Source organism: Phalacrocorax aristotelis, chromosome 24 (assembly GCF_949628215.1).
Source record: "Phalacrocorax aristotelis chromosome 24, bGulAri2.1, whole genome shotgun sequence".
NCBI lineage: Eukaryota > Metazoa > Chordata > Aves > Suliformes > Phalacrocoracidae > Phalacrocorax > Phalacrocorax aristotelis.
In genome coordinates, this window is record NC_134299.1 from 5,373,469 (window position 1) to 5,397,522 (window position 24,054).

Consider the following 24,054-nt stretch of genomic DNA (forward strand, 5'->3'; position numbering starts at 1 on the left):
ATGTAATGTGCTGTTGTGGGTTATCCATTTCCACAGCCTTATTTCATCTCGTATTTACATATGGAGCAATATATACGGTATTTGAATTAATTTTATTTATTTTGCTATATTAAGGTTTGGCAGAAAGTAGTCCAGTTACTTGGTTAGGTTCTTGTTTTCATTGGTTCTAATCTGATAATGTTAATTTTTGAGATCTTGGAGATTTCCTTTAGCTAGAGAGTTCTTTTCTGTCAGCTGTTCTGTTAGAAACCAGCCCATTATTCCTGCCTTTTAATACTTAAAAATAATAAACTTAATAAGGAAATTAAAAATCAGTGCTGATTAGTTCTCGTAATTTTAACTCATATTACAGATTCCTTTGCTACTTAGTTGACTTTGGCATGTGTGTCTTTGAATTTTAATTTAGTCAAACGTATGCCTGTCAATTAAATGGCAAATACATGGCACCTCTTCTTTGAAGATAGCAATGTCACTTTTTACTTAGTTTTGCAATATCCTTTTATGTGTATTTTGATTAAAATGTAAAGAGTGCAACACGGGGAGACTAAGTGGACTGCCCTAAGTCAAATGCTGTGTCTAGAGGGGAAAACAGTGGAGAGTGGGGAGGCCTCATGAGAATCATGGTCTTGTTGTAGGCACAAGCACAGCGCTTCATCTGTCTTTGATCCAATAGAGAAACATCTCTCATCCCACTCCTCCATCTCTGACTTATCCTGCTGGTCTTCGAACAGCTTTCTGCTGTTCCCGTTTCCCCAGCAGTCTATGTACAACATTTCCTCGTAGACGCAGCCAGAAGGCTCCTCGGTTTGCTACTGATTTGCTCAGTCTTTTTTTCTATTACATTAGCTCGCGAACACATCAGCTGGTTTTTTGCTTTTTATTTATCAAGTTTGTGATTCAGGGAACTTCTTCCCAAAGGTATCTTAGATAATGCATATCAACGGTTAGCTTTTTTCTTTTCTTCTACTGCTGTAGGAATTGCTAGATTAGAGCCACTAAGATTCCCTGTAGTTTGATTTCATTCTGTCACAGTATGCAAATCAGTTTTTTCCTCTGAGGTCATGCCAATCTGTCCTTTCTGGATTTCTTTTTTTAATATAAAGCAGTAAATAAATAGAATACATGCTAGAACCAATGCTGGAAGTCACTTCAGTTATTAGCCAGCATATGAACACGCTACGGCAACTGAGGTATCCAAAGATGCTTATGATACAGGTTTATTTTCCACTGATTTATGAGAAGTATTTCGTATGTATTCACTGAGTTTCCAGCTGGGATGTTTAATAAAAAGCTGGTCCTTGAGTTCCGCATTTTCTGAAGACCAAGTCCAGCCATTTGTGGTAACTGAAAAGTCACCCACCCACCCCCCCCTAAATAAACCCAAAACTCAGGCTCCTTTTAAATTGCTTTCTGACAGCAAAACTAACTTCAGGTGCTCAAATGTTTTCTAGTTTTAAAAAAATGTGGTTTGGAAAGCTGTTACTGTTATTTTAAACAATTCTGGCCAACACAGATTAGCTTTTAGCAACTTCATATGCAGGATAATCAGGATGATTACATGAATATCTAGTGTTTTCTATTTGAAAATTAAATAGCCTCAAATTCAGCAAAGGCTCTTCCATTGCGTATTGGTAAACTGTTTTGGGTTTGTTTTTTTTTTTTTCCTTCATTTCTTACCGTTTGAGGTGCAGTAGAAAAAGTAAAGTGGGATAGGAGATGTCTGAAGTCAGAAACATATCCCTGTCCTTCAATTTTGTGGCAACTAATTGGGCCCTGAAGGAATTGGCTGTTCAGTTGTTCTCTCGGCTGTAGTATGTGTATCCTGGCTGTTTTTCTTATAGCTGCCTCACAGCAGTGCGGTTTGGCAGCAGCCCTAAGGACTGACATCTCAAAGGAGGGGGGCAAAGAATGCTCTAAGTTGAGGGGTCAAGTTAATATGATCCAGAGCCGTATTCAAAGGAGATATCCACAGGGGAAAAAACCCTCCAAACACTTCAGTAAATTCCGTTTTACTCTTAGGAAGGTAAATTCACTGACAGGTTTTTATTGTTCAGCATATCCAGCTTTGGCTACATGTCACTCTTATTAGCCTTTAAACCTTTTAGACAAGTTATTTTGCTCTACTAGCGTGTGTATAATAATGTATCCATGTAAGCAGTGTGCATTTGGTTTGTTGGGTTTTTTGGGTTTACTAAGGCATTGCTGATTAAAATTTTAGCTGGAGTACAGAGAAATATTTCACAAGTGTTTACTAATTTAGGAGTATAGGTCTCATTTATGAAAGTGATGTTGATGCTCAGGAGACCAGAGGGGTTGGATGCTCCATATGGAGGTCAAAGGAGTAGCAAACAACTGAAGAGACAACTCACAGCTTTCAAGGGCAGGGTACAATACTTGACTACTTTGGGCTGAATGGGTTAGGTGTGGTAACATTTGCATTCTGTTCTTTGTACTTAAACTCTGCGCTGGTGCAGCCTCACCCCGAGTGCTGTGGGCAGCGTTGGGCGCCACAGGACTTTAAGGGTATAAAGGTACTGGAGAGTGTCCCGAGGAGGCCATGGAGTTGGGGAAGGGTTTAGAGGGGAAACCGTACGAGGAGCGGCTGGAGTCCCTGGGTTTGTTCAGCTGGAGCAGAGGAGGCCGAGGGCAGCCCTCATGGCGCTCTGCAGCTCCCGCCCAAGGGGAGGAGGAGGGGCAGGGCTGGTCTCTGCTCTCTGGTGAGCAACGCCAGGCCCCGAGGGGACGGCAGGGAGATGTGCCAGGGGAGGGTGAGGCTGGGTGTTAGGGAAGGGTTCTTCCCCCCGAGGGTGGTGGAGCCCTGGCACAGGCTCCCCAGGGAGGCATCACAGCACCAGCCTCGTGATATTCAGCGAGCGTTTGGGCGAGGCCCTCAGAGACACGGTGTGAATTTGGGATGTCCCGTGCAGGGACAGGGGTTGGACTCGATGGTCCTTGTGGGTCCCTTCCAGCTCAGGGCATTCTATGGTTCTATGATTCTTTAACTCCTGGAGCTCAGTTTTCCCACTTGTAAAATGATAGCCATCATTTTACTGATTATAGACCGTAGACATCGTGTCCCTCCCCTGCACAGCAGGTGTTGGAGCTGGTGGAGAGGCATGCAGATATGTGATACAAATGGATTATGGTTTCCTAGAACCTCAGGAGAATTCAGTTTTCTTATTCCTCAAGTTGTGTGTGAAGATTGAAATGTGCCTCTAGACAAACATCTGTCTGTAGTCAAAAGCAGAAAATCCTCGATCCTGCATAGTCATCCATTTTCTTCAGTGAGCCTTAGCCCAGCATGAGGATTCACTAGACAGATTCAAAATGTAGGCCTGTTTTAATGTAGAGCATTATAATAAATGGTGAATGTTATTATACATTCAGGTACTTCTACAAACCTCTTTCCATGCAGTTCTTCCATATTTTCGAATAACAACACCCAATTAAGCACTTGAATCAGTGCTGCCCTCAGCAGAGATGTAATTAAGCAGGTGTTTAAATCCCTTGGCAAATTAGTCTCTTATATTTTTCTTTCCTAATCTACCATTACTATTCCTGTCCAGAAAAATAATGGGAAAACAAATGAGTCCTGAAACCCTAGCTTTGGGCTTGTAAGGGTCAAACTATATCAGCCATGCAAAGTAGATCTATGGAATCTAATCAAATTTAGGTGAAACAAAGCAGATTTAAAAAGAGGCTGCTGGATAACAGCAGTGAATGGCAAAACATCACTTCTCCAGGAAGAAAAAAAGTTAAATGGAATAAAAATCCACTTCCAAAAGGGCATTATGTGGCACTTTCCCCAACTAATGGCTTGACTGCTGTAATTCAGAATGCTCACAAAATGCATACATGGCCTGGCCATAAAGAGAATAGGGAAACAAAGAGGTTGCTAATTCAGTTACAAATGTTATAGATCAAGCTCTTTACTATTCATCCAAATGGAAATTTACACTAAATAACATTATCATGAATTGGCTCAGCAACTTAATGGACTAAGACTCTCACATCTAACAGATTGCCTGGTCTCTGCTAGGTCTTGAAAATTGTCTCTCTCGTGGATACCTTTAACCAAGCCTCAGTATACTCTTTTTATGGAATAAAGGGAATGAAGTCATGTCATCACTTCCATTACGTTCACTTAGCTAATATATGTGAATAGCTATATAATATAATAGATGCATTAAATAGTTTCTGTGTAAACTTTGACCCTGTTGTGCTTACGGCCAGGTCAAGAGATACAGGGTCTTTCAGAGGTCCGTACTTCTGGCCAACTTTCCAGTGACATTTGGTAAGCTAAACATGCAATTTGGAGACCAATATATATATGTATTTTTAATCAAGGATACAAAGCATCTCATCTGGGACCCTTGAAAGACTTCTGGACCATTCTGGTCTTAGAATTTGGTTATTTTAGATTTCCACACCGTATGTGTTATCTGAAGTACTCCGGTTTTGACATTCCTTGGTCCCAAGACTGCCTGGTATTTCAGATCATTGCACAGTATTCATTAATGAGGGGGTGTGTGTGTGTTATGTATCCTGCCATCCAGTTATCAGAATTTGCTAATACTGTTTTCATCAGAACGTTGATGAACACACAGCAAGATTGGCCTTAAGACTATTCAGGACTTGATAAGGAGGAGCTTAGAGCCTTAAGAACATCGTGTATTGTGAAGGCTTATTTAAAGTAAAAACAGATGGGGGAAAGGAATGTGTATTTATGCCAATGTATATGGAGATGGGCCCCACCTGTACTGGCTCATGGTGTGGCAGCTCTGCTGGTGCTGTGAAGAAGTAACCTAAAGTTGAGTAAGCAAGACATTTTCACATGTTTTAAATATGCTGGTTCTCTTGTGCTCATTAACCATATTAGTTCAGCTTGATCTGGTGCAGCAAAATGAATGGTTTGGTAGCAAAGGGGCTCAGATTTCAATCTAGTGTTAAAATTATACCCTGCGTGATGTTGGCTCACCCAAAAAATGAGGCTTGTCTATCATTACTGCACCTACACTGAACTTCACAGTATTTCTAGGGTAATTTGGACGGAAGCAAATTCTCTGTTCTGTGATGTACGATGCCCATGGCCAGCTAAACTTCTTTCAAAAACTGGTTTTGGATTTTGGTGTCTTCTGCTTTGGGAAGTGATGAGGACTAGTTCTCTGAAGGTAGCTGGGGCTCCTTAGCCTTGAGAAGAGAAAGCTTAAGGGGCTCTTATCAGCATGTTACCTGATGGGAGGGAGTAAAAGTGATGGAGCCAGACTCTTCTGAGTGGTATCGAGTCACAGGACAAGAGTTACTGGGTAATGCAAGAAATTCCATTTAAACATAAGAAAAACCTCTTTATTGTGAGAGTGGCCAAGCACTGGAAGGTATTTCCCAGAGAGTCTGTCAAGCCTCCCTCCTTGGGGATACTCAAAACCTCACCGAACATGGTTGTGGGCAGCCTGCTCTAGCTCGTCCTGCCTCCAGCAGGGATTTGGACTGGACGGTTTCCAGAGGTTGCTTCCAAACCACACCTGTTCTGTAGTCCTGAGATTTAAGAACCTAATCCATATTGAAAGGCAACGAAGGTAAGTGCCCTAGACTTTTAAATCGCTTTTGAAAATGATACTCGAGCCCCTCTATCAGTTACAGTGCTGAGTGGAGGTATAATACAATACCCTGAAAAAAATTGTGTTCAAGCTCTGCGCACCCTTCAAAAACTATGGCCTGGTGCTTGATATGGAACACATCAAAACTTTTTATTATCCTTTCAAAGCCCCGAAATACTTCCATTTGTACGACTATTATTTAACACTTAAAATAGCCTTAATTCTTTTTGTTAAATTCGGAATCGTAGATGAAGTAGCAAAGTAACACATTTCTGCTGAGTTCCATGATTATTAAATACAGACTGAAATGCTATTGATGAAGAGTTCATTGCTTTAAAAGGTTACTTTCCTAAAAATAAAAAGGAACCAAGCGATGTTTGCTGAGCCAAGGCTCATTTCTTCTGCCTACAAGGGACAATAAGCATACAATTTGAAAGGTCACCGGTTCTTTTGTATGCTAATAAACAATTAGTATGGCTGGGGGGGAAGATGGGGCATCAACTTCTTTAGAATGTATTTCTGAGCAAATTAGCCATTCATGACAAGTTTAGCATACTGAGGCTAACATCTCCTGGATGATTTCTGAGCCATCATTTTAGTTTCTGTGAAAATATTGCTGTTTAATCATCTCTGGCTAACAGTTATTTTTTCTCCTTGACAAGCACCTTCTGGGACTTCGGTTCACCCCTGAGATTATTATTTTTTTTATTGTAACATTTTATAGCCGATAAGGAAAAAGGATTTAGAAAAATAAAATAACTGACTTTTCCTTCCAGGCAGTTATGATGTTGTATGCATATGAAATATATGCGCATAGAATCTAAATTTGATGTTACTCCAGTCATTTTATTGCAGCGGTAGCGGTGGAGTTTCACACATTCTCATAATGACAATCCTTCTCCCTTGCCCCCCACCCCCTCACACGCTCACAGACACACGCTGCTGCCACACAAAAACTGACCATCTGGCCAACATTTAGAAAGCAAAATAACTGTGATTGTGGATGGAAGCACCTAACTTGCTGAATGCCAGACACTGCAGTTTAAATAGTACCCACAAAAGACTTGCTCTTCCTGTTTCTGAATTGCTCAGGAACATCTGCAGGCTAGCAATCAATTTTTTTTTTTCTAATCATTGGAAAACACATTTTAGACTTCCTGGAATGACTTTCACCTGTCCTATTTCTTGACTTGGCTTTCATATTAGTTCTGCCTGCCGTTTTTTGCAGGCAGATGCCAAGGGATAATTCTCTTACTAAGTTTCCAAGATACAGGAACATTGAGTCAGGATTATTATTTTTTTTTTTTTTTTTTTTTTCAAAATGGCGGAAAAGCTGCTGCTGCACGACTAAGTGGGGCTAAGTTGTGTTTTGGGGCAAGCAGTGCGTGGTGAGCAGGTAGGCTCCAAGCATGCTTTCTGCCTACGGTCAGGTTTCTTGTTAGAGTTATGTTGGGGCAGAGGGGAGGTTGGAAACCCTCGTAAATCTGTAACTCCGCTCACTCCCAAGAGCACATGGCTGACGTCGCCCTTCTTGCTGCGTCCCCAGGCTTTCCTCAGCACGCTGCAGAGACCATCCTTTTCCGCTCAGAAGTCCGGGGAGGATTACCCAGTAGAATGTTCCTCCCAGGCTTAGGAAACATCCGGCTCTGAACATGGGGGAACACAGGGTACGTATGCAGTGCACTTTTTTTTCCTGGATGTGAGGTGAGCTTTTTTACATTCTAATCCCAAGCGGAGGAGCAAGCTGTGCATGTCCTAGGGCTGGACAGAGGGGAATGACTTCTGCTGTGCCTGAGAAATCTCAGCCAAATGGCGAAACGTTAGCAAACCTGCCTGGTGAAATGGTTGGGTAGAAAACCTGCACATGTTCAGATGAAAGTGCACATAAGCATTTTCCAGTTGCATCATGGTAGAAATAGAAAGTCCTCAGTTAGCAAGAGCTGTGGCAGAAGTGCAACAGTTGTCTGGAGTCAAGGAGACACTGCTGCTGGTCTAACACGTTATCTTCTGCATTTACTACAACTACAAATAATGCTCAAGACAAACACTGGAAATAACGATCATTATCTTTTGAATAGTTTTGTATCTCCTTCTTTTATGCAGCTCCTTCAGTCAACAAAAATATTTAGGTACTTGACTTAAGTAGACTGCACCTTTTGTTTGCGGGAGATGCTTTTATAGCATCAAAGTAGCATCTAAAATATCTTCAGCTGCTTCTGTTGCGTTGAAGCTTTCAGTTAACAATTGTATGTTGACGGTACGAGGGTCTAACTTATCTTGCTTTTCTTTGCTTATTTTTAATTAAGATTTTTATTGTTTTCAACACACAAAACACTCAAATTATAGCAGTTAGAGAACATTAGTGAACAAAGATACAATCCTCCATAAGGAGTAAACAAGGGAGCATTTCTTAGGCAAGGTTTGCACGACTCGCTGCCGTACATGAAAACATTACGTTGCACGTAGGGCATGATTGATGGCATGTAAGCCACCAAGAGAGATAAATGACTGGGGGAGAGTCCCTCATTAAACAGTATTTTGTGAACGAATTAACTTGGTAAACATGATATGCAAGAGGTACAAAGAAATTGTTCTAAATGCCAAAAGAACTTTCCCAAATCCTTGTAATAAAATTTGAATTTAGATTTAATTTATAAATGGGTTTTAAAGGATTAATACAAAAGTGAACAGGCTATTGATTTTCCCTCCTAGGAACGTTTTCGAGACTGCTAAAAGTTTGCACATGAAGACAAGGCAAATTTTCAAACTCCTTGTAAAGCCGGAGGGTGTGGGAGGGTGGAGACAAACACACAGTGTCTTGACCAACTTCTGTCCCCTAAAGAGTGTGTTGATCCAGGCACTTCTGTGGCAGTGGAAGGCTGAACTTCAAGTCCTTGTTCAACTTGGTTCAGACTGCTTGGCTTCTACGCCCAGTCCAGCTAACACATGCTTAGTAACTACCTTAAAAAATTGTTCGGAGACTAGACAAGACCATTCAGTCTTTTTGTCTGATTCCTTTACAAAGTAGTTCACAGAATTGCCATATTAATGAAAACTGATGGTTGTAAGGGATCGAATCAGTGAAGACATTGCTTAGAACTGTGGGCTATACTCACTCTAGTAACTTTTCTAGATGGACTAAGGCAGATGGTGCCGCTATGCTAATAAATAAAATCTGTTTGTCATTGATAAACTAGACCTAGAACCTCTTTTTCGTGAATAGCAATTCTTAAAGCAAATTCAGAGATGGTAAAAGGTGGCCTCTAATTTTGAATACTGTACATGCAGCCTAAGAGAGACTAAGCCTTATTTCGAATGTATTCCACATCTAACCCAAATCAGTAAGTGCTCATTACCTGCATAGGCTCCAAAGACTAGGCACAAGGTACTTTGCTGTGCAACCATTAAAAAGTGAACTGACAAATCTAGAAATAGAGCTGAAAAATAGACGGAATTTTCATCCTGAAATTCTGAAATTTTAGTTCACCCTCCCAAAAAAAACGGCCAAGGAAGATACTTTAGAATTTTCTGTGAGACAGAATAGTTTGCAGTGTGTTGATTTGTTCTTTCCTGAGTTTCAGAATACAGTCTTGAAACATAATGGTTAGGATAAATGTTTTGAATTAGCCAGAAACAACTTGATTCTCGGATAGATCTTTCTACTGAAAAGTCAGATTAAAAAACTTTTCATTCTGTGCTGGATAGAGGTGGCCTGTGAAAATGATTGTACACAGTTACATATTTCTTCAGCGTTTATGATACTGGCAAGGGTCAAGTGTGCATGTGAATGCACTGCTGGACAACACATCTCAACCTGGGACATCCGAGGGAGCAGTTTCGATGTCGAGGGGTCAGTTCTGGCTCAGTGCTTGCTGTAATTCTGGTTTCCCTTGCTGAGAATCACAAGAGCTGTCTAATTTGGTGAGATGTTCTGGTGATTTTTATTTATTTTTTAAAAAAATATATATAACTGTGTCAACTGGGAAATCTCCCAAAACTAATGTATCTGATATAGGACATCTAAGAGCTCTTTTCTTTTTAACCTTCTGCCTGACCCAGGTTTGAACTGATGAGCTAGTATGTAAAACACTTGGAAATAATGACAAACCTCCACGTCACCCAGGAGTTGTAACTGGAAAACAACTACTTCGGGTGCTTACTCACAAGCCTTTTTTAATGGAGTTTTGTTTCCTGATCATGTGTCTGTAGAATTTAGTTGAAAACCAAATGCTGTGGAAAATTTACATCACACCCCTGAGTTTCATTGAGCAGAGAGCACTTTTCTGTTCAAGAGTGAGCTGCAAAGCTTAAACTGGGGAAAGAACTCATTATTTTAATTATAATAGTTTACACTTGCATGGGAGCTTTCGTCCAAGAAAATATCATGTTAGAATTTTCCATTCTTAGTCTCTCCAAGATGGGGTAATTTCATCTTGATAAGTATGTATATTATATTTGACTTTGCTGTTTGGGAAGGAGAAAATGAAGATTATTATAGTTTGTACAGCAGAGTGTTTATATCCCTGTCAATACCCCTGTTATGTAAAATTATCCCACTGCTGTAGACTTGGGGAAACTGAGGTATAACCTCCTGGGTCTATTCTGTTTCTTGGTTTTTTTTTTTTCTGTTTAAAGTAAATGGAAGCAGTGGGTGCTTTGCATCTCTGGAAATCAAGTCCCATTACTGGGATCAAATCCAGTGGTCCAGCTCAGCCATGTTCTCAAATATAAAAATATTTTCTCATGAAAGGGACTTCTCATCTGCTTAAGTGATTTGTTGAATGCAGAGGGTATGCCTAATGTTTTCCTGAACTGGGGCAGGGGAGTAAGTCTGTGGCAAAACCAGGGGTGGATGGATCTCTGCAGCTCTTATTCTGAGGGCCTGATCGAGCATACATCACAATCAGTGGCGATCTTTTCCATGATTTCAGTCAAGCTCTTAATATCTTCTACTGTATGCAACACAGCATATCTTTCTTTTCTTCCTGTACGTGGTAAATAGAGCCAGGGTTGCCTCTTTTGATGTGTAATAAATTCCCCATACAGAAGCTCTGTTTTCTTTCAGCTATTGTCTTTTTGGAGGCTCTGCATAAATGTACAAAAGCCTATTTCTAATTTTATCTTTTTTTTTCTTACGCAATTCTCTATGCACTATTTACTTATTTAAAAAAAATCAATTTCCCCCCCCCCAAAAAAAAAGCTGTGGGGAACCTTTCATTTAAACGTGCAAGCAGCACAAGGCAGACCAATAACACAAAGCTAAAGCTATTTCACAGAAAGTGTTTCAGAAATGCTGATTGATCTAAATAAGCTTAGAAAGCATTTTACAGAGAAAGCGTTCAGAATACAGGACAGACTGCAGGATACATTCCCTTAGTAATATATTACTGCAGTCTTTTGTTGCTGGATTTATATATCAGTTTTAACTACTCGTCTTGATTTTGTCATAAAGATTTCATAGCTTATTATTGGGGGTTTTTTGCTCTGCCAGTAATCTACTTTATTAACTGGTGGTCGAGTGTGACAAATTTTTGATCAAACTTAAACTTTTAATGTATTGCAATTAGTGGATGGATCTGACATTATTATGTCTCAGTTCATCATTCTCACAAGTGTTCCTCTGCTTTTAAAAAAAAAACCACAACATTTTGGCTCTGCAAAATTCAGAAAACACTCTAATGTCATCACTGAAGACAAAACTGTTAAAGCGATTAATTATTTCAGTCACATTGTACTTGGCACGGAGAGAAATAATATGCTTTCAGTATTTATTTTCACATGCACATTGAGTAAATATATTTTAAAAAAAAACCCAAATGGGAATTTTGGACTACCTACAGGAATTCATTCAGCACAGTAACATTTAATGGCTTGGGTTAATGGATTTGTTGTTGCTACATCTGGAAAAACAGGGAGTAGTTTTTGTTCACATTTTCATGAGAGTAACTGAGGTACAGTAGTGATTAAAGGTAGTGTTTATTTGTTAAAGAAGGTGGTTACCATTCAGCAGTATGTAGCCACTGGTCCAGGGAATCGGCTGTCCAGTAGACAGGAGTCATATTTGAGTCACCATCCCTGGGGGTATTTAAAAGACGTGTAGACGCAGCACTTGGGAACATGGTTTAGGAGGCCTGGGGGTGTTGGGTTGGGTTGGACTCGGTGGTCCTAGAGGTCTTTTCCAATCTTAATGATTCTGTGATCTTTGGATTGTCTACTGCAGCGGGATTCTGTCTCTTGACCAGAACTACAAATGTTCCACAGATTGCCCAAACTATTCCAAAATGCATTTCACTTGGGAAATCCCAGTTTTGTGTGCTGGGATGGATTTTCAGAACAGTGGTTGGCCCTCTTTGGAAGAATCATTTTTACATCTGAATATTGAAACCGCTGTCGCAGGAAGATGGCTGATTGCCACCTCAGAATTTATCTGCCAAGTAACTTGGGAGGAGGGCCTTAACAGTTCAAGGATTATAGTGTATGTCTTTGTCAGCAAGCAGCATCTGTCAGAGAAGCCAGTCGGTTGAAATCCAGCAAATATCCCCAGTAATGTTAATCCAGAGAGCAAGGTTCAAGAGGGACTTAAAACAAATATGTGGACATAACATTAACTAAAGCTCTTCATTACTTGCAAGATAAGTTTATTTCTCCCTGTCCCCACTCCTTTCCTTGCTTGCTTTCCACCAGTGCCCTTATTAATGAACTGTGAAAGCTGACATTTCCAATAAGGAACAATTAAATCTGAAACTAAATTAAATGAAGTCATTCATTTGCAAAATAATAGCTAACTAGCATGAGGATGGTGAAAAATGATTGCAAGTCATGGGGGAAAAAAAAGCGTAAATTAAGTCTGACTACATTAATGTTCTTTAAATACTTCTGCTGCTTAGAAAATTAAATGGGAAACATCTTATTAGCTATCTTACATATAAGGTAGTAACGTGTATATTCAGCATGACAAGTATTACAGGACAGGAATCCTTCAGAGATGTCAGTGTAAGGAAGGCACTTAAATTCTTAACTTTGAGCACTGCTTTCTTGCAAAGGTAGTACAGTAGGTCTGGAGCAAGGAGCGTAACGTGCCAAGTGCGTTTAGCCTCCTAATGCTAGTGAAAGTCAGTAATGATGGCCCTTCAGCCTTCAAAAAGTTTCAGTAAGGCTCTGAGGCGTTTTAATCCAGGTAACAGGGCAGTAGGCATTGGCCTTGGATGTTTGAGTGGAATGTAGTTAACCACATCACAGTATTTTCTGAGCCCCAATGGAAGGGATTTGCTGGTCCCTTCTCTGTTGCCACTCCATTTAGCATGGAAAGTGCTCACAGAATAAGGACAGAAGCAAGAACTCGTCCTAGGGGAGTTGATTCAGCAAATACTGTGGACAGTCCTCCAGACAATTGACTTTTTCAGCCTTTTCTCTGTTACCCTCTGTAAGGATAGAATTCAGGTGAAACATCAGTGGTTCAAGGCTTAACTGTGTCAGCCTCATTTTCAGTGTCCTACATGGATGTAGAATTTTTTTTCCCTACTTGAGAAACTTCAGCTGAAGAGCTAAATTTTTGAAAGCTAGTAATCCACAGCTGATACTAGGTTATTTCACGTAAAATCCAGCCACTCACACTTGCTGCTCTTGCAGTTGGATTTTTCAGGCTGTCCACCCAACATATACCCAACACGCTGACGCCTTTCAAACCCAGCCCAAACGAGATATGCAAACACTGCAGGAACGTGATGGATAAGAACACACATGGCCTGATTTGAGGGGAATGCTGATTTGCTGTGACCAGTGGCAGCTTAAGGTTTGCCATGCTACTTCATGCGCTTTTTTTAAAAAAAGGCTTTTTAAGTTTATCTGTGAATCTCTGAAGGCTTGAGATAATTTTGCAATCAGTTATTCTTATGGGGATTTGTAGAATTCACAGCTCTTCTCTATGAATTTGAGTTTTACTTGAATTAATCTAAAGAACTCTAAGCTTCTTGCATACATTCTCCAAAATCCTGTGTCCTTTTTCTTCTTTTTTCCCACTAGGCTGGGGCATATTTGAAAAGGAGAATTAGAAAGAGATTTGGACCCAGGTTGAAAAAAGCATTGATTTCCTCAGTTATATGTAAGGCCCTTTCCTTTTGTAAAACAAATAACCTGAATAAACATGTCAGGGAAGATTAAAACCTCATTAAAAAGTGTAAACAGAGTGCAAAGAAGAAGAAGGAAAAAAAAAAGCTTGGCTGAATTGAATAATGGTAATAATAAAATCACTAAACAATATTGCTAGTTAAAAGTCCTGTTAAAGTGAATGTGCCGTTGAGATGGGAAGCAGAGCTGCTGTTATCTAGTGCTCAGGATGGAGATTTCTTTTCAATAATTTGATAACGTTTTAATGAATAAATTAATAACATTATCCAGGAAATGGAGTTCATAGATAAAGTCAATTCCTCGCCAGTTCCCAAATCTAATCAGCGAAGTTCTGTTCGGGGATGGTCAGCAATGATGCATGTGTTCAGCAGTATTTTTCCCTGCCCACCTAGAAGGAGACACAACTGCTGAGGCTACCGTTATGGCACTGCATACATAAGAGGTTTACTTCACAATATTAATGCAAATTATGGCTTTAAGACTGGCAATTATGCATTGATATTTTACTGAGGTGAGCAGGATTGTTGCATATATGCTTTAAAAATGCTGAAGAAAACAACTCTATCTTCTTTTCAAGTGACGTACTTTTAAAGACAAATTCACTGAAAAGGAGAAATATTACTTGTTATGGAGGACTTTAGCAGATTTTGAGAATGGATGAAGTTGTGTTAATGTATTGCCAATGCATAAATCTGTTCTTGGGATTTTTAATTTAAACAAGTAAGAGAGGGGAAAGGAGCAGAGGAAAGAAGTTAACGGACAGGGCAAAAGGAGGGCAGAGAAGTAACATCTCCATAACAAATTACAGGGTCAGGAGAAGGAACTACATTTTTGAATTTAAGGTAAAATTTAATACAAGAGGAGGACTGGAATCTGGCTTAGCACAAGTACCCTTGTGATTATCACCTTTGCTTCACTTTGACAGAAGACTGCAACAGTAAATACTGTAATTGTCTGCCTGGCCTTTCAGTCAAGATCAAGCACTGGAATTTTAATAATAAGACCTTCTTTCAAGGCTCCAGAGATACCCGAGATAGTGATGAATGAGCTTGTATGCCTTCCCAGCAGAGTTCTGTGCATGAGAGGATGCTGGCTTGAATGCCAGAAAGAGTATAGCTGTTGATAGTTCACTTGAGCTAATTAGCCCTGGTTCATTCTTTTAGCTTATAAAGGCATTGTGTGATGCAGACAATCTCTTGATGCCACGCCGTCATTTATGACACAGTGCCCCAACAGCACTCATCATTTCAACAGCCCACCTGACATCTGGAGAAACCCCCTCTGTATCCTTTCTTAACAGCAGGATGTTCCCCTCCAGAATATGTCAGATAGCTGCTCTTTGGCTAATACTGTCCACGTGCTCTCAGACTGCTTCCTGTTCTTCCCTCTTCACCAGGTCTCCCTAACAATACTTCACAAACCAAACCCAGGCAGTGCATCCAACGGCAGCAGTGAAATAGCAGTACAGAAAAGACTAGCCTTGACATGGGACACCTGCAGCAAGGAAGCTGCTGCGGTGCAGGGTCAAACAGTCGCTGTTGGCGCAGTCTAAGTGATGGCAGCTCTTACACTGGCGGATCTTGTGTGGTTTGCTCTTCATGAACGCTTTTTCCTCACGAGGTTCTCTCAAGTACTTCATACACATTGTGATTCTTAAGCTGTAATGCCAAACAGAACATAACTTCAGCCAATGCTGATGTTTATTTAATATTTCTGCCCCGACGGAGGAAGGTGTTTCTCGCTTACTTTCAGTGCTTGAGAGAGCTACTTGGAGCCTGTCTGTTTAAAACACCTCACAGAGGTGGGGAGCTGCATTTCATACAAAGCCCAGTGAGGTTTCCTGCAGAATTTGCCCAGGATCATGAAGATAACATGCTTGAAGAGAAATCAAACCCACATTTAGGCATCCCTCTTCCAGAGCTTCATCTATTCGATCATGTTCCCTAAACCTTTTACGTAAGATGCCCACAATCCTCCTGACGAAGCATGCACTTCAAAATGCAATCATATAATAGAACACGAGGTATAGCTCTTCACTAGGATTATTGTATTCTTATTCCAGAACAATTAGTTTGCTTTCTGCTACTTCAGATGTGTTCAGTGTGAAAGGACATCCAAAGTCTGTCTTTGCAAGCTGGGAGAACTGTACTTGCCTAATCATATTGTCAAGTATAGCAAGTTCTCTGCCACAGGGTGAGGGTTCTGTTTATAAATAAAAGATATTTATTTTCCAGTCCTGGTTGAGTATATTAATGTAAATGCTGCTGTTACACTTGTGCCCTGTAGACATGACTGGCTCTCTAGGGAGAGTGAGAGAGAGAAGGGCGCATGTAATAATTTGTTTTTCACTAATGACAGCAATAGATTCACCTTGATCTGCTTAACGTTATTCATTTCCAGCTACGAAGTCCCTGTATTTAAGTTTATTCCAGGAGTTTATATAGATTGCAAGATGCTCGTATTTGATTAGCAAGATGTCTCACATATGATCCTGTAAATGGATCGGTCCGTAGTTGAATGGTTTTCAGTCTCCTCTAGGTTAAATTTTATTAAAATGATTACTCTGTGGTAAGTGCATTTAAGCAAAAGCTTGAAGTCTTGCCTGCAGTTGAAAAGGTATTGCAAAACAGAAAGTTAGGTTCACAAATTTTCTTTCTGGGGCTGGCCGGGTAACTACATTTTTAGGGCAGCACAGTCTGCTCTGATTGACTTCACCTGCCAGAGGCTGCAAGGGGATTTTGTAATTGCCAGGGACTGCCAGGAGAGGGGCTTGTGTGAGAGCAGAGAGGTCCTCTTCCCTTCACTGCTTTCAGCCTGCATGTTTGGGCTGAAGAATATACTTTATTCCACCTCCCTGCGTTCGCAGTTTGAGCCCACAGAAAGAAAACAAAGGCGGGCCCGTACCAGAGCGGCGCAGCTGCGGCGGGTGAACGTGGCTCCAACTCAGACCCTGGCTGGCAGGGGCGGGCCCTCACGGCTCCAGGGGAGCCGGCCCCTCCGGCGGAGGGGAGCGGGGTCAGGCCTGGCCTTAGTGCGAGGGGGTTCCGGAGGGGAGAGCGCCGCTCACGCCGCGGTGAGGGAGCAGCGGGGGCGTGCGTGGATGTGCACTGGCTGCTAACGCAGTTATCCACGAGTGACGGAAATTATCTTTGTGATACTGAAACAAAATGCCGCAAAGAGGGAGGAGAACCCTCTGTGAGCGGAAAGTATGAGGCTGAGCGTGGGGGTTTGGCTTGGGGAAGGTTTGGAGTGGTAACTTTCTCCATACAGCGGAGGAAGTTTGTGTTTTTGAAGCACTGGACAAAATGGCTGCTTGGCGGAAAGGCCGAAGGCTTCCTTGCTGACTGATTTTATCCCTCCCTTTGGAGTTTGGTATCCTCATACCCACCCAGAGCTCGGTTTGGGGAAAACACAATCAGTATTACTTTGTCATTTAATGGGAAGTGGAGTCAGCCTGCTTCATCATGGGCTTGTCTGAAAACAGTAAATAGCAGCACTGTGAAAGGTGATGGAAGTGGCTCTTTTTCATACAGGCCTTCTGCAGCAGAACAATAGCAGCTCTTCTCTGTCTTACTGCTATTTATTGTCTACCTTGGACTTCTCTCATCCTTCTGTTAAATGTTTCTGTTTGTATAACTGTGAAAATACTGGTCCGCGTTACTGTCTCTTATGACTCTTGTGTGCTTTTTATGTTAAAGGCTTTATAGTTGTGTGATTGTGAGGAAGTTTATTTTCATTTTAAAACATGTTTCAGTCCTGGGGGCTGCCAAGCACAAATACTTAGTAGAAGTCATTTCCTGGAACAGAAGGCAAAGCAATACCTAACACTTTGTGTTAGTAATAGAGCAGAAGCCAGCATGAATCTCATGGGAAAGTTCAGGGTATAATGCTGAGGGATGGGATGGATACAAGGTACCATCAGCACAGTTTTGAAGGACGTCATTCCCTGTCTTGCTGTGGCTATACATAAAGTGGCGGTATAACACTGGATCGGAAGAGTCATCCCCCTTACTAAAAACTAGTAAAATACTTAGAAGAGGAACAAAAAAACCTGTTCTGATCTTTCATAAGGAGATACCAGGGTTAATTAGGAAAGAAAGGGAATGAACAGATCAGAGATGATGACACAAACTCAGTAACTGATGTTGCCTAAGTCATGGTAATGTTCCAGTTTATACTGGCTATATGTGATGATAATAGTAAAAACCCTACAAAAAGTACTGGTTCACTGATGCATTTTTTTTTTTTCAGCTCATCTTTGCAATGCTGAGAGCAGAGATGGTTTTGAGCCAGCAAGGATGGAGGATGATGCTACTTGATAAGGTAAGACTCTCTTCATGGGGAAGAAAGCAATGAGTTTATGCCTTCCAGAGTCTAGAAATTAGATGACATTTCATATTGCTTTTTAAAAATAGATGTAGTCTGCAATACCCAAGGAGAAATACTTTATTTGGCTTCAATTAAGAGAGCTCATTCTATTTTACGAAGGAATGAGATATCAGATTTTGTAGTTATGAGGTTGATTTATGCACACTTAAATTCATTTTTTACATGTTAATGCTATTTTGAGACTTTTGTGAATATGTCTTCAGCCAGAGGAGTGCTACGTGATGTATAAAGAATGGATCTGCTGTTAATTATAGCAAAGTGTATCTGAAGTAGTTCAAATTTGAGAATGGCCTACAGGAAAGGCTCTACATTTTCATGAGTGTTGGCAAGATTTGGCTTTCTGACTTTGTTTGGATTGGTAAGAATAGCAAGATTTCAACGCTAACTTTTACTTATTTTCTTGCTTCAGCTGGAGAGAGGTGTATCTTACTGCAAGGCTGGAAATTGTGGCTAAAATATAATGTAATGACTGGATTTGATTCTGCATGTCTTTTCCTTAGAATTAGAAGGAAGACAAAGTATAAACCAATGCATTTACTAAATTTAGTAAACAATTGTGTGTTATACAAGAAAAGAAAGGAAGAAAAAAAGAGCTATAGCTTCCAAAAAGATTCTTTGTTATCATTCTTTTTAACACTGGAAATAAGTTACTTTTCAATTGCTTCTTTTTTAGCAAATACTGCAGACTTCTGCTAGAAAGAGCAGCACTGCAATAATCTGTATGAGTCTTAAAAGAACAGCCTTACCTAATTTTGAAGCTGCATTCTGTCTAGTAGTCTGTGGCAGGGAATCCTTTGGGCTGAAAATTGAAAATTGTTTTTTGGAGTTTGCATCTCATAGCTTGGCTTGGATGAATTGGTTGCCGACAGTGAAAGCCTAATTACTGGCTTAGAAAACATGCTGATAATGATGCAAAAATTGTAGTGATGCAGCATCCAAATGAAAATAATTAGTATATTTGCCTTGCTACTTAAGTCGTTTATTCCCTAATCAGCTGTCCCGGAACCTTCTTTTCTCATAGATGTATAAATTTACCCAAGGATTCCAGGTATTAGTGTTAGCAGCATTAATGTTGACTAAACTTGAACTGGACTCATGAACTAGGGACTGGAAGTATGGCACAGAAAGATGGAAAAATACTGAAAAAAATGCAATATAAGGGAATGTTGCTGGCTATTTGGATCCATTTGTAATCTTACATGCACGTCAACTTTTTGCTTTGTATTCTCTTAGAAAAAAAATGCAGTGCTGCCTTATGGAGTGGAGTAATTGTGGCAGGGCTGGATATGAAATACCAGAGAATCCACATTTGGAAACAGATTTTAATGAGCAGCTACTGATCAGTGTTGTTGGGACAAATATGGGTACACATGCTGACGTGAAAGTCAGTTCCGTGGGCCTTAGTCTGGGTCCTGTTAGTGTTGATTTTGAAACATTGGTAGAGGAGGACAAACCCCTTACTTAGCTACCGCTATGGGAGTTTGAAAGCTTAGGTTTGATGTTTGTATTAATTTCTGTGTATTAACGTAAGGCTCTGTTGCAAGCACAAATATTTCTTACATAAAATATTCAGCATTCTCTATTAAATACTTCAGAACAACCATAAACTTTTATCAGTCACTTTAATTGACAGGCTCCGTTAGTTCCTTTATGTTTTGAATAATTAAATCTTTCTATGTTCATAAAAAAAAACCCCAAACCTCTGAAAACCTGTTCTTACTGTGTTCCATCCCTTGGTAGATGCCTGTGCTCAGTTTCTCTTTGCCTTATGGCCTCAAGAAAATTTTCACTGTCTGCTTTCCTGAAGTTTTTAGGTCTTGCGAGAACTCATATGCCCCAGTGGCCCTTCTCCTATTGGTAGTTCACACTTCAAACCAGTGAAACAGGAGCACTCGGACTTAAGCATTAGGATTTAGTCTTTACATAGTATCTACCGTTCTGTGAGAAGAAAAACTACCAGGAATATTTGAAGTCATGTGGATCCTGCATGCTCTGCAGGGGGTTGGTGAAGAATCAAACCTGACTGCTTGGTCTAATGATTTGGGGTTTAGAAAATCTAAATTAAACTCTGGTCTTGCAGACAGATCCATGGGCATTGTTCCTTGTGCCTCTGGAGGATTCATTTTGATTTCACTGAGGATCCCAGGTCTACGCAAAGACTGAATGCCTTGATGTGCAGCTTATTGGTTGAGATGAAAACAAGTGAAATTTTGGTCCAGTGTTGCAGTTTCCTTGTACCTTGTATCAGATACATTCTCTCTGCTTTTGCCTTATGTTTTCTGGTGCAGCTGTTGAATAATGTAGTTGTGTTTCTGGTCCTTTCAGAATAAAAATTCTATGCTTAAGAGATAATAAATAACTAAGCTTATATTAAATTCCTAAGACACTTTGACACATTGACCAACATAGTGAGCTTTGTTCGGTGTTTTCCTTCTACTTCCAGATGCTTAAGAGAAAATGATATATGGTTGTCTTACTGCCTGTTGAAGGTCTCTGCTGTTTGTCAGGCTGCTCGGTCTTGGTGAAGTTGTGAGACTCGGTCGAAGCAACCAGCCTGCAAATGGTTTCTCCCTGTGATTCTCCTTGAAGAGGAATTTTTAAAAGAAAGCCCTGCTTTGAGGTAGGAAGTAATTCTTGATTATCCTATCAGAAGAGCAGCTCTGTAAATAATTACTAGATGTAGAATACTACAAAACAATGCTTATTTCACTGAGTACCACAAAAATTACAGAACACATAAAGGGAATGTGGGCTGTAATGAGTAAAAATGCAGCAGCAATGGGAGCCATGGTAACACTGATGACAGGAATCTCAGAGAAGTATCTAGGATTTTGGCAATGGCAGCAATAGTTCTGGAAAAAGACTGCAGCCTCTTGCACGCTGGCACCCCAGATTGAGAGTAGGGGAGGAACATCCTATTCTGGACCTATTGTTAATGTGGAAGTAATGCTGAATGCCTAGCGCAGAATTCAGGTTTGCCGTGGTGTTGGCTGCTGTTTGAGACACACTGGCACCAGTTACATCACTCTGGCTTGTCTAAACATGTAAATTTGCTTTTCTTCTTCTACTTAATGACCTGTTGCGCTTTCTCAGAGAAATGGTGTAAAAAAAAAAAAAATTAGAAACAGGCAATTTATGGACACTTGAATAAAACTTAAGATTTAATAATATTTGCAGTAACTTATCTCATTTGGGACTTCCTCAAACTGAAGCATGGTAAGCCTTGGGCTGGCCAAGAGGTATAATTTTGTATGATTGGTTTTGTGGATGACAAAGCAAGGGCCTTTTGTTTTTTTGTTTGGCCCCCCGATTCCAAACACATCTGAAGAAAGCCCAGGGTTCCTGAATTACATTTGAGTGCTTATTCTCCGGTCCATGCTTGCTTTGTATAACATAGGGGAAAAAAGCTTCTGTTGCTGTAATATAAACAGTAATCTTGGTCTTGGTGTAAACAGATAATAACAGCATAGTATTTAGTTCAGTGACTCAATTCCTCAGAAAATAAACCTCTCATCTCAATTCTGTGCCTGGAGCTATGAGAGATTCTGGCTACAAAAACACCCACTTGCACCTTACTGTCCACAGGTCATGACACTAAATCAGTCTTTCAAAAGTAATTAAGGATATTCTCATTTTTGTATGCACATGATGACTTGGAACTGTTTGACTCTACTTGTCCCAGTCTGTTTATACCGCAGTGGGATGCTAAACATGTTGTCATGTGTGTTGTAAACACAGATAATCGGTGTCTGCAGTATTTCGCGTTCTCTGTATGAAATGACATCAAATGTTCAATTGTTGGGTATTTCCTCGTTTCTTTTTTGTTGTTGTCTGGGGAGGCAGGAATTCTTCAGAGTGTTTTTCTGTATGAGAGAGTCTAGCTTGGTGAGATCCTGCCTTTTCTGCCTGCTGCTGTTTTTCCAGACTTAAACAAAATGACAAAAAGAAAACCTTATTTATTAGCAGTAAACAGGATCCTGGGAAATAATGGGGAATAAAGGAAAGCTATTAAAATAACCCACAAATGCGAATGTAATTCAATGCCCGTCAACTATGTAGCAAGTAATGTGTTGTTGTCTGAGTTCAGATGCTGTCCAAGATCAGAAATACCAAATAGGTGGATGACACTGCGTAACAACATACTCTGGGACAACAATAATTAAACAACTTCAGTTATTCTTGTTTCATTATGCAAACAGTATTATCCAGCTTATTTTTTCAGATGTATTGGGTAAATCGGGCACTCTTGACATACAGCTGTTTCCTGCAGATTCAGTAGAGTTCCCCTTAAGCCATGTTTAAGACCCGGATTCCCTTCTTCCCCTGCCTTCCTGCTCTAGTTCTTGTATTGACTTTATTTTTGTGGTGTCTAAGTGGCTGCAAGCTTGGAGTAAAATCTTGACTCAGTTCAAGTCGATGAGAGTTTTGTCATTGGCTGAAAAAAAAAAAGATAGGATTTAATGTATAACAATTATTAGAGCATCAGACTCGATTCCTGTTGAGAAAAACGCTTCTTATGCCTGCTGGTTCCAGTGTCAGTGACCTTCCTTCCTGTCCTCAAAACCCCATCATCCACAAAAATAAGTACATAAATATATTAGTTGAGGGAAGTTGGGAAATAAACGTATCCTCCAGTGGATCTCAAAGTGTTTGTCTTTCCTTATCAGCCCCGTAATGATAGTGCAGCGATGGCAGCTTAATGATAGCAGCCCCAGTGACGCCATTCAGTGCCAAAGAGGTGAAGATTGCACATTTTATTTTGGAAAATAATTATGCAGCTAATTACAGCACTTGACTTCGTCCTTCCCTTCCCTGTGTTCTTGGGGAGGCTGGCTTGCTCAGCTTGCAAAAGACTGCGTCAGTTATTCTAAAGGTCAAAAGACTCTTGTATTATGATTTGTAATTGCTAATAATAGTGAATAAAATAAATAAAGCATCATTTTGGATCATTTAACTCATTGCTTAACTTCTGTGTTACTAATTCTATTCTATTATGTGGCTATAAGTACATACTTACCCAAGTGGTTGAAAGAGGGGAAATAAGCCAGAAGTCAAGATCTGAACGCTTCTGAAATTCTTCTGAGAAATTTGGAATCTGAATTCCAAATGCAATGATCCGACCGAACGATGCAGAGCAACCTGTCTTAGGACCATTTTTTCAAAAGCGTTTTACTGTCTACTAAAGACACAAGTGAATCTCAGGGCAAGGCAACTGCAGTGCCACCTCAGAAGTACCATAGTTGAAGAATCTTAGGTGATTTTGGCCCTGTATGGCTTTGAGATCTCTGCTAGCTTGCTACGGATTAAGAGCATGCTTGTATTTAAGTAAGCGAGCCATAATACATGTGTTGTACAGCTTTGTCCTTTTTTCTGCCCCTTCTCCCAAAACTGTCCATGGCAGCTGTGGAGATGGACGCCCCCCCGCCCCTTCGCCTTTACTTACACCGTTGTTCTTGGAGAGCTCTGGAGGCCAAATACAATTTCCATCCTTTATCCCTGGTCGGCTACTCAATCCCACGTTCTATAATTGCTCTGGCTTCAGAATGCAGCGTGTTCCCTCACGCTTCAGGTCAGCTGTAAGTCTTGATTCAGTCTGATTCATTTCAATTTGCATAATCTCCTCAGCCCTCTATATTTCATTTAGACACCAAAGATTTAGTTTAGTTACAGTCTTGTGTCATTTATCATTTACTTGTCGTCTTTCAGAGTTTGATTTAATCCCTTTGGTTTACTTTAAAAGACTGATTTCTTACCCACACAGTGCTTTATCCTGCTGTGATTTTCAAGCTTTTTTATTTTCTCTCTGGATCTTCCTTATTGTGATATTTATTTTTATACCTAGAGATAAACCACCCTCATCTGTGATCTTGAAGTCATAAATTTAACAAGCAGTATCTAGGCCAGAAACCTATTCAGGGATGTTTGGGTACTGACGATGCTT

General features: G+C 40.3%; 1 protein-coding gene across 6 annotated transcripts in view; it reads left to right on the top strand.

Moving 5' to 3' along the window:
- The window catches only part of LRRTM4 (leucine rich repeat transmembrane neuronal 4), a 500,845-nt gene that overhangs the window by 146,035 nt on the left and 330,756 nt on the right, over window positions 1-24,054 (top strand). For 5 of the 6 annotated variants that reach the window (XM_075074544.1, XM_075074542.1, XM_075074549.1 and 2 more), the window contains exons 4-6: window positions 7,144-7,264; window positions 17,976-18,047; window positions 20,557-20,733. The gene's annotated coding sequence lies outside the window, so the exon portion shown is untranslated. Of the gene's footprint in view, window positions 1-7,143; window positions 7,265-16,499; window positions 16,798-17,975; window positions 18,048-20,556; window positions 20,734-24,054 lie in introns of those variants that run through there. The other variant, XM_075074546.1, reaches the window with a different exon arrangement.